Raw genomic sequence first — 11,599 nt, 5'->3', positions numbered from 1 at the left:
CTTCAACAGGCTCATAGGTATACTTGACATAGCCAAGGAAAGAATAAGTGAACTTGAAGGTAAGTCAATAAGAATAGCCAAACTGAAACACAGAGGAGGGCAGGGGTGACAGAAAAGAACAGATCATCCAAGAGCTGTGGGAAAAGATCTGTTGGTCCAACACATGCAGAATTGGATTCCTGGAAGGAATAGAGAAATTGGGTGAGAAGAAATATGTGAATAAACAATGGATAATGACACCAGAACAAAAATCTATAAAGCTCAAAGAGTACAAGGAAAGATTTTTTTAAAAAGACGTTACATAGGAACAAAAGGGGGAAAAAACTGTCTTTATGAAATTTTTCATGAAAATGTCTTTCAGAATTGATAGAGAAATGAAGACTTTCTCAGAGAAGGAAAAAGCATAAAATACATTGCCAGAAGACCCTACTCTAAAAGAACTGTTAAATGAAGTTCTTTAAACAGAAGGAGATGCACTTAGAGATCTGGAAATGGAATAAAGGTAAGACAGTTTTTTTTTTTTTAACATCTAAATACCTAAAAGCTGTCTAAAACAGTATGCTATAGCATATATTAGTGTAAATAGATGACAGAAGCACAAAGGATGTGAGGGAGAAATTAAGAAATACATTGTGTAATATCTTTACTTGTTAATGTTACATTACTTGAGATATATTCTGGTTAATTAAAGACATATTGTAACCTTACAGTAACCTCTAAAACATTTTAAAGAGATGTAAGCAGTTAATAGAATAAAATGGAATAATTAAAAATCCTCAGTTAACCCAATAGAAGGCAGAAAGAGAACAAAAACCAAAGAATAGGCAGAACAATTAGAAAATAGTTAAGAGGATGGATGGGTTTTAATCCAAATATATAAAAAATTGCATCAAATATAAATGGTCAAAACACACCAGTTAAAAGACAGATTATAAGATTGAATGAAAAAGCAGGACACAGCTATATGCTGTCTAGCAGAAAGTCACTTTAAAGGCATAGGTAAAAGTTAAGTAGTGGGGAGAGATAGATCATGCAAGCACTGGTAAAAAGGAAGCTGAATTCACTTTTAATATCATGAAGTAGACTTCAGAGTAAGGAATATAATCAGGGAAGAAGACAAACACTACGTAACAATAAATTTTCCAGGTAAACATAACAATCCTAAACGTATATGCATCAAACTACAGAGGTGCAAATTTCACAAAGGAAAAAAAAAAGTGTAAATAGTCTACAATAATCATTAGAAACTTCACCACTTCTCTCTCAGTCACTGATAGAACAAGTAGAAAATCTGTAAGAATATAGAACTGAACAACATGATCAACCAAATTAATGAGTTGACATTTATAAAATATTCCACTCCACAAGAGTAGAATACTTTCTTTCCAAGTACACATGGAACATTTCACCAAGAGAGACTGTAAAACAAATCTTAATAAATTTTTAAAATTTAGTTATATATAAAGTATATTCCCTGTTCATACAGAACTAAACTGGCAATAACAGCATGGTATCTGAAAATATTTGGAAGGTTTAAATTACAAATTCCACTTTTTTAATAGATACAGAATTAAATTTACTATTGAATAAGTGGACCCATGCAGTTCAGACCCAAGTGATTCGGGGTCAACTGTAATGAGTACAGAGGAATCACAGAAGTAACTGAAAATGCTGGGATTTAAATCATGATGGGAAAGAACCATTATGTGATACTTTCTGTGCCGTTTTCTGATATGTCACACACTCCTGGAAATACATAAGAATTCAGAAATTGGCTAATAAGCATCAAGTAATTTAATCTTCAAACGTGTGGGTTTTTCTTCAGCAGTTTCTTCTTTCTCAGATACATATGCAGAAATTCAGGCAATTCAGGCAGATGTAACAGGTTAGAAATGAGAAAGCCCCCAATTTCCCACCTGATTTTAAAGTCAAGAACTTGACATGTAATTTAACTTCTTAAAGTGCAGACCCCTCCACTGCTCTGGCTGCATCTCGGGCCACCCACCTCGGGCCCCGCCACCTCGAGGAGCAAGCCCACCTTTTCCTCCACCGCTGGCACCACATGACACAGAACCTACATCCTGTGGGTATCTGCTTGATGACCTTGTGCTGAGTTCGCCTCGGTCATTTCTTACTGCCCCAGTATGTTTGATTCCCAGTACTCCTGCCACGTTGCCGAAAAATGGAATGAACTTTGAGTCATTTAGAAGAGAACAAGGAGCTATTTGGAAAAAGCCAAGGTAGACTGTACACTCAATCCTATTTTGTATATTTCCTCAAATTCGTTTGCAAGATACAAGTTTTTCAGTTTATGTTCCATGGTCATTAATTCTGCTTTTGACATTTCTTGACTATGAATTTAAAGTTAATGATCTTCTTTTTGTTGACAGACAAAAGCCCATCTACCTCGCCTGCTTCATTATTTAAGATCCCAAAAGGTGAGTTTAACTTTGTGTTTATTTCATGAAGGTTATAAAATTTGCTGTGGGAAACTGGGTCTGTTACTAATTGTGGCAGATATATCAAGAAGTCAAACGTTTATTCCTTTATAAAAAGCACCTGACAAAGGATAAACCAGGAATAAGTTGAAGAATTATCTATTTATTCTTGAGTAAGGTTGGCAGTTTTGTTCTTTCAAGAAAATTTTTCCATTTTATCTAAGTGGTTAAATTTATTTACATAAAGTTCCCAATATTCCCTTATCCGTTTAATAACTGTAGTGATGTCATCTCTGCCATTTCAGATATTGGTAACTTGTATGTTATCTTTTTTTTCATATTGTCTGAGTGAAGATTTATTGGTTTTATTGACCTGCTTTTGTCTTTTCTGTTTCCTACTGATTTCTTTATTTCCATTCTTATGGTAACTTTGGGTTTCATTGCTCTTCATTTTCTAATTTGTTAAGGTGGAAATTGAAGTCATTGATTTGAGAGTTTTATTTTACAACTTAGACAGTAATATTATGTTTCCTTTTAAGTAATGTGTTAGCTGCATTCCACATATTTTGATATGCTGTTACAAGTTTCATTCAATTAAAAATACTTTCTGTTTTGCCTTTTGATTTCTCTTTTAACCCATGGGTTACTAAAAATTGTGCTATTTAGATCCAAATATTTGGGGGATTTTCCAATTATCTTTCTATTATTTCTAACTTAATCCATTCTAGTTAGAAAACATTTTGTATGAATTGAATCCTTTTAAATTTATTGAGATGTGTTTTAAGGCTTGGAATATTGTCTATCTTGGTAAATGTTCTGGGTGCATTTAAAAAGAATGCATATTCTGCTGTTCTTGGGTGGAGTGTTTTTTAAATGTCAGTTAGGTCAAGTTGGCTGATAGTGTTGTTCAAGTCTTCAGTGCCCTTACTGATTTTCAGTCAACTTGTTCTTTGGGAGATGCATGTCAAAATCTATTATAATTGTAGTTTGTCTATTTATTTTTTTAAATTGAAGTATAGTTGATTTACAATGTCGTGTTAGTTTCAGATGTACAGCGGAGTGATTTAGTTTTATATATATATTTATATATATATATATGTTTTTCAGATTCTTTTCCATTATAGGTTATTACAAGATATTGAATATAATTCCCTGTGCTATACAGTAGGTCATTGTTGTTTATCTATTTTATATATAATAGTGTGTATCTCTTAATCCCAAACTCCTAATTTATTCCCTCCCTCCACCTTTCCCCTTTTGTAACCATAGTTTGTTTTCTGTATCTGTAAGTCTATTGCTGTTTTGTAAATAAGTTCATTTGTATCATTTTTTTTAGATTCCACATATAAGCGATATCATATGATATTTGTCTTTCTCTGTCTGACTTCACTTAATATGATAATCTCTGGGTCCATCCATGTTGCTGCAAATGGTATTATTTTATTTTTTTTATGGCCGAGTAGTATTCCATTGTACATATATACCACATCTTTTTTATCCATTCATCTGTTGATGGACATTTAAGTTGTTTCCATGTCTTAGCTATTGTAAATAGTGCTGCAGTGAACATTGTGGTGCATGTATCATTTCAAATTATAGTTTTCTCTGGATATATGCCCAGGAGTTGGATTGCAGGATCATATGATAACTCTATGTTTAGTTTTTTAAGGAACCTCCTTACTGTTCTCCATAGTGGCTGTACCAATTTACATTCCCACCAACAGTGTAGGAGGGTTCCCTTTTTCCCACACCCTCTCCAGCATTTATTATTTGTGGACTTTTTGATGATGGCCATTCTGACTGGTGTGAGGTGATACCTTATTGTAGTTTTGATTTGCATTTCTCTACTGATTAGCAATGTGAAGCATCTTTTCATGTGCCTGTTGGCTATCCGTATGTCTTTTTTGGAGAAATGTCTGTTTAGGTCTTCCGTCTTTTTTTTTTTTTTTGATTGGGTTGTTTGTTTTTTGATTCTGAGCTGTATGAGCTGTTTGTATATTTTGGAAATTAATCCCTTGTGGTTGCATCATTTGCAAATATTTTCTCCCATTCCCTAGGTTGTCTTTTGTTCATGGTTTCTTTTGCCGTTCAGAAATTTTTAAGCTTAATTAGGTCCCATTTGTTTATTTTTGCTTTTATTTCCGTTTCTTTAGGAGAAGGATCCAAAAAAATATTGCTACAATTTATGTCAAAGAGTGTTCTGCTTATGTTTTCCTCTAGGAGCTTTATAGTATCCAGTCTTACGTTTAGGTATTTAATCCATTTTTTTTTTTTTTATAAATCTTTTTTTTTTTTTAAGTTATACAATTTTTATTTATTTATTTATGGCTGTGTTGGGTCTTCGTTTCTGTGCGAGGGCTTTCTCTAGTTGCGGCAAGTGGGGGCCACTCTTCATCGCGGTGCGCGGGCCTTTCATTATTGTGGCCTCTCTTGTTGCGGAGCACAGGCTCCAGACGCGCAGGCTCAGTAATTGTGGCTCACGGGCCTAGTTGCTCCGCGACATGTGGGATCTTCCCAGACCAGGGCTCGAACCCGTGTCCCCTGCATTGGCAGGCAGATTCTCAACCACTGCGCCACCAGGGAAGCCCCATTTAATCCATTTTGAGTTGATTTTTGTATATGGTGTTATAGATGTTCTAATTTCATTCTTTTACATGTAGCTGTCTAGTTTTCCCAGCACTTATTATTGAAGATACTGTCTTTTCTCCATTTTATATTCTTTTTTTTTTTTTTAATTTATTTTATTTATTTTTTGGGTCTTTGTTGTTGCGCACGGGTTTTCTCTAGTCGTGACAAGCGGGGCCTACTCTTTGTTGTAGTATGCAGGCTTCTCACTGTGGTGGCTTGTCTTGTTGCGGAGCAGGGCTCTAGGCATGCAGGCTTCAGTAGTTGTGGCACGTGGGCTCAGTAGTTGTGGCTCGTGGGCTCTAGAGCGTAGGCTCAGTAGTTGTGGCGCACGGGCTTAGTTGCTCCGCGGCATGTGGGATCTTCCCGGACCAGGGCTTGAACCCATGTCCCCTGCATTGGCAGGTGGATTCTTAACCACTGCGCCACCAGGGAAGCCCTCCATTTTATATTCTTGCCTCCTTTGTCATAGATTAATTGACCATAAGTGTGTGGGTTTATTTCTGGGCTTTCTGTCCTGTTCCATTGATCTGTCTGTTTTTGTGCCAGTACTGTACTGGTTTTGATTACTGTCGCTTTGTATTATAGTCTGAAGTCAGGGAGTGTGATTCCTCCAGCTCCATTCTTTCTTAAGATTGCTTTTGCTACTAGGAGTCTTTTGTGTTTCCATACAAATTAAAAGTTTTTTTATTCTAGTTCTGTGAAAAATGCCATTGGTAATTTGATAGGAATTGCAATGAATCTGTAGATTGCCTTCAGTAGTATGGTCATTTTAACAATATTGATTCTTCCAATCCAAGAACACTGTATATCTTTCCATCTGTTTGTATTGTCTTCAGTTTCTTTTATCAGTCTTACACAGGTCTTTTGCCCTCTTGGATAGGTTTATTTCTCAGAATTTTATTCTTTTTAATGCAGTGGTAAATGGAATTGTTTCCTTAATTTTTCTTTCTGATATTTTGTAGTTAGTGTATAGAAATTCAACAGATTTCTGTATATTAATTTTTTATCCTGCAACTTTATTGAATTTATTGATGAACTCTAGTATTCTGGTAGTGCCTTTATGATTTTCTATGTATAGTATCATGTCATCTGCAAACAGTGACAGTTGTACTTCTTCTTTTCCAATTTGGTTTTCTTTTCATGTTTTTCTTCTTGGATTGCTGTGGCTAGGACTTCCAAAAGTATGTTGAATAAAAGTGGCGAGAATGAGCATCCTTGTCTTGTTCCTAGAGAGAATGCATTCAGCTTTTCACCATTGATTATGATGTTAGCTTTATCATATATGGTCTTCATTATGTTGAGGTATGTTCCCTCTATGCCCACTTTCTGGAGAGTTTTTATAAATGGATGTTGAATATTACCAAAAGCTACTTCTGCATCTATGGAAATGATCGTATGGTTTTCATTTTCTGGTTTTTTTAATGTGGTGTATCCTCACATTGACTGATTTGTAGATATTGAAAAATCCTTGCCTCCCTGGGATAAACCCCACTTGATATTGGTTGTGTGATCCTTTTAATGTATTATTTGGTTTGCTAGTATTTTGTTGAGGATTTTTGCATCTATGTTCACCAGTGATATTGACCTGTAATTGTTCTTTTTTTGTGATATCTTTGTCTGAGTTTTTTGTTTGTTTTTTGTTTTTTTGTTTTTGGCCACGCCACACGGCTTGTGGGGTCTTAGCTCCCTGACCATGGATTGATCCTGGGCCCCCCTGCAGTGGAAGCACGGAGTCCTAACCACTGGACCACCAGGGAATTCTCTGTCAGATTTTGGTATCAGGGTGATGGTTGGTGGCTGCACAGAATGAGTTTGGAAGTGTTCCTTCCTCTGCAGTTTTTTGGAATCATTTCAGAAGGATAGTTGTTAACTTCTCTAAATGTTTGGTAGAATTCATCTGTGAAGCCGTCTTGTCCTGGACTTTTGTTTGTTGGGAGTTTTTAAATTACTGATTCAATTTCAGTACTGGTAATTGGTCTGTTCATATTTTCTATTTCTTCCTGGCTCAGTCTTGGGTGATTGTACCTTTGTAAGAATTTGTCCATTTCTTCTAGGTTGTCCATTTTATTGGCCTATAATTGCTCATAGTAGTCTCTTATGATCCTTTTCATTTCTGTTTTCGGTTGTAACTTCTCCTTTTTCATTTCTGATTTTATTGAAATGGGCCCTCTCCCTTTTTTTTTTGATGTATCTGGCTAAAGGTTTATCAATTTTATTTATCTCTTCAAAGAACCAGCTTTTAGTTCCATTTATCTTTTCTATTTTTTTTAGTCTCTATTTCATTTGTTTCTGCCTGAATCTTTATGATTTTTTTCCTTCTACTAACTTTAGGTTTTGTTTGTTCTTCTTTCTCTAGTTCCTTTACATGTAAGGTTAGGTTGTTTATTTGAGCTCTTCCTTGTTTTCTGAGTCAAGATTGTATCACTGTAGACTTCCTTCTTAGAACTGCTTTTGTGGTGTCCCATAGGTTTGGGATTGTCATGTTTTCATCTCTAGGTATTTTTTGATTTCCTCTTTGATTTCTTCAGTGATCCATTTGTTGTTTAGCAGCATTTTATTCAGCCTACACGTGTCTGTTTTTTGCAGTTTTTCTCGTAGTTGACTTCTAGCCTTATAGCATTGTGGTCAGAAAAGATGATATGATTTCAATTTTCTTAAATTTACTGAAGCTGTTTTGCCACCTAGCATGTGATCTATCCTGGAGAATATTCCATGTGCACGAGAAAAGAATGTGTATTCTGCTGCTTTTGGATAGTATGCTCTATAGCAGGGCTCCCCAACCGGTCCGTGGCCTGTTAGGAACCAGGCCGTGTGGCAGGAGGTGAGCGGCAGGCGAGCGAGCGAAGCTTCATCTGTATTTACAGCCACTCCCCATCGCTCGCATTACCACCTGAACTCTGCCTCCTGTCAGCATTATGGTGAGTTGTATAATTATTTCATTATATATTACAATGTAATAATAATAGAAGTAAAGTGCACAACAAATGAAATGTGCTTGAATCATCCCGAAACCATCTGTCTCACCAACCCCAGTCCGTGGAAAAATTGTCTTCCATGAAACCAGTCCCTGGTGCCAAAAAGGTTGGGGACTGCTGCTCTGTAGGTGTCAATTAAGTCCATTTGCTCTACTGTGTTATTTAAGTGTGTGTTATTTATATCCATTGATTTAAGTGGAGTGTTAAAAGTCCCCTACTATTATTGTATTACTGTGGATTTCTCCTTTTATATCTGTCAATACTTGCCTTATATATTGAGGTGCTCCTATGTTGGGTACATATGTATTTACAATTGTTATATCTTCTTGGATTGATCCCTTGATCATTATGTAGTGTCCTTCTTTGTTTCTTGTAACAGTCTTTACTTTAAAGATTTGGATTTGTCTATTTATTTTTGTAGTTCTATCAGTTTTTTCCCCCAGCTTCAGGTAATTTCTTCACATGCATGTTCTGATGAGTATTCAGGTAAAATTCAGCTAAAAATTCTGCAGATGTCTAGGGTTTTTTCCTCTAAGAGCTTTCAGGCACTTCATCCTGTGAACTCCAGTCACCTCAGTCTCCATGACTTTTAGCTTAATTTCCTCAACTTTGGGAGGCCACAGCCTGGAAAGTTTCCATGCAGTTATCTGGGGAAATCATAGTACTCATTTGTTTCCCATTTTTCAGGGATCTCTGTTTCATTGCCTGTTATCCAATGTCTTGAATGCCAAGGTTTCATGTTTTGTCCAGCGTTTTATTGTTTCAGATGGGAGGGTAAACAATTCTCTATAATTCCATCTTCACCAGCAGTGCAGATCTCAAATAAGCATTTAGTTAGGGTAGGCCTCACTGTGGAACTAGGATTTATTTTTAAAAACAGGGTTGCAATTAACAGTCTTTCACATATGCTTTTGCAATTTTTTACCAATATTTTTGGAGAATTAAATTGCTGGATCAAAAGATAGGCATATTTTGATAGATACTGCCAACTTGCCTTTCCTATTCAAACTAGTATTTATCTAGAATGAAGGTTACTTAGAGGAATGTTATGTACCTTTGTCCAGTGCTGCCTACATCTTGCCCATCTTGAGATATATTAGTAAAGTTTTTCAGAATTTCTTCTGCCTACTTTTTCTCCATTATGCCACTTTTCCAGAGGACAGACAGTGCCAAAGATATTGGCATGTTCTTTTAATGTGGCTCTGTTAATTCTGTATTCTACTTTTCATAGTGTGTGATATAAGGTGGTATCACTTTCCTCTTTCAACGATGCTAGTATATTGTTTTTTTTCCCTCACTTTGTTCAATTTTAGTAAGAGGAATTTCTAAATCTGAGTCTACTATCAGTCCATAGGGTCTCTGAAAGACTAGACTACATTTTTGAATGAGTAGAGCTCTTCCTGATCTGGCTGTTTATCAAAGGCCTGTGTTCTAGACTAGTAGGAAACTTGTTTTAGCCTAGTGATTCTCATTTATTTCTGTGTATTCAGATCACCTGGGCATCTTGTAAGATGCAGATTCTGAATTACTAGCTCTGGATTAAGGCCCAAGATTCTGGAATCCTAAGAAATTACGAGGTGAGGCTGATGCTGCTCATCCATGCCCCACATGTTGAGTAGCAAGGATTTAGCATTTACCTTGCAGTCCTGCACATCATTCGCAGCTTCCCTCTCCTCTGTCAGATGATAAATCACCTCTTCAAAACCCATGTGTTTCCTCCTTGAACACTCCAGCTCCTCACCCCTGCCACTCTTTTGCAATTGTAAACAGAATTTATGGAGACTTCTAAAGCCAGACTTTTCAGAGTAATACTGTGGCTTCAGTTGAGGTGCCTTTTCTTTTGCCCTTCCAGATATGCCACTGCTTTGGAGGTATTTTGTGCTCATCAATGCATCATCAGTTTCCTCTCCCAGGATTTTCACCACATTTAGCAGCATTTCCTTGTGGATTTTGAGACTCAGAATTATAGATGTTTCTTTACTTCATCGAGGCTGGAGTTTCCTTCTGTTTCTTATTCTTCTTGTTGCTTTCACTTGGTTTCAGAAAGGAGAAATGGATAGAGATATCTTGGTCCCACCATTTTAAATTCAAAGTTAGTATTTTTAAAAGCTCCTCATACTTACATTTGAATTTGCCTCCTTATGGGAATGCACCAGTCTGCTACTCTTCCATAGAGACCATGAAAAGGGAGGGGGAAAATGGAGTTTTTCTAAACTGGAAGGCAATCCCCTTTGTAGAGCAGATCTGCTATCCTTTCTGTAAACAGCTTCACTTTTTGTTGGCTGTCTCTGACATCCTCTGTGCAGAAAGCCTTCTTTGGAGGTCTTTAAAGGGAGCTCCCCTGATGTCTCCTGGCATGAATGGTGCAGGTGAGGCTCAGCCACTTGTCACCCAAGCCCTAGTCTTTTGCTGTTGGAGTTACCTTGTCCAACGTGCAGCCATCTCAGGAGTCTGGCAAGATAGCTTAATTACTAGCAACTGTGTACTGAGTCCAGTTGACCCCTGGAAATTTAACTTACCCTTGCTACAGGGGCTGAGGGAGCTCCCTGTAATTACACACAGTATCTCTGCAGCAAAAGATAGGTATATCTACACACTTAGTGAATCAGTGATGCCCTTATATCAGGGCACCTGAACCTGTTAGTTCAGGTCTGTTGTTTTCTTTATGGGAACTGATTCTCAACTGCCCTCCACCCTACCCCCATCCCATGGGAATTTTGTTAACTGGCCATCCAATGATCCAATTCCCCTGGCATGCGAACTTGACCCAGCTTGGCCAGAGTACCCCCTACCCTGGATCTGGTGATTGGTCCAGAGTGGGGACATAGCATAAACTGGAACAAATTATATTTTCCTCCCAGGGATTGACGTGGAGGCTCAGAAAGAGAAGGTCACCTTGCTTTTGAGATTAAAAGCTCTAAGAATTTTTAAAGTATAATATCATCAGATGCCATTTTCTTCCTACCAAGAGACAGAACCTGCCAGAGAATGAAACAACTGAACACAGAGCTGTGAGCTACTAATCTCTGATGAGTCTGAACACTTACATGCAGCCTACCTGAGACTGTAACATACATGCTCTACATCTTTGAGTTATAAGAACTAATAAATACCTTTTTCCTAAGCTGATTTGAATTGGGTTTCTGTCATAATCCTGATTACAGTTGTTGTAATTTTATTTGTAAATTTATCAACTTTATACACTGAGCCTTTCTTATGAAAGGTAAGGATTTACTTCATCCCACTAAGTGAGTTATATTAGCTCCTCTGATGTGTTTTAACTTGAAATACAGCTAACCTACATTTCTTATTCTATCGACTTTAGACATCTCCTGAATCCCCTCTATATACAATGAGCATATTTCCCCTTATCCTTGCTTCAGGCCCTTATTTCCCTGTCAACCTCCCACCATCCAGTCTATATCAGCTATATTTTGCCTTTACATTATTAAGTAGATATTAGATATGTAGACAGATATATATACACATAGAGACTTCAGTGATTTGTCTGTTTTAAAGTTGGAAATAAAATAGCATTAGATCGTTATCACCACGTAA

General features: G+C 36.8%; 1 long non-coding RNA gene across 4 annotated transcripts in view; it reads left to right on the top strand.

The window, feature by feature from the left end:
- Positions 1-381: 381 nt before the first annotated feature.
- LOC132353334 (uncharacterized) overlaps positions 382-11,599 on the top strand; it is a 30,926-nt gene continuing 19,708 nt past the window's right edge. For 3 of the 4 annotated variants that reach the window (XR_009499001.1, XR_009499000.1, XR_009499003.1), the window contains exons 1-3: positions 382-502; positions 2,391-2,438; positions 7,752-7,984. This is a non-coding gene — a long non-coding RNA (uncharacterized LOC132353334). Of the gene's footprint in view, positions 503-1,962; positions 2,241-2,390; positions 2,439-7,751; positions 7,985-11,599 lie in introns of all 4 variants that reach the window. The other variant, XR_009499002.1, reaches the window with a different exon arrangement.

The sequence above is a fragment of the Balaenoptera ricei genome, chromosome 19, assembly GCF_028023285.1.
Source record: "Balaenoptera ricei isolate mBalRic1 chromosome 19, mBalRic1.hap2, whole genome shotgun sequence".
Taxonomy (NCBI): Eukaryota; Metazoa; Chordata; class Mammalia; order Artiodactyla; family Balaenopteridae; genus Balaenoptera; species Balaenoptera ricei.
Note: the sequence above shows the minus strand (reverse complement) of the source record. Positions and strands in the feature narration are given on the sequence as shown.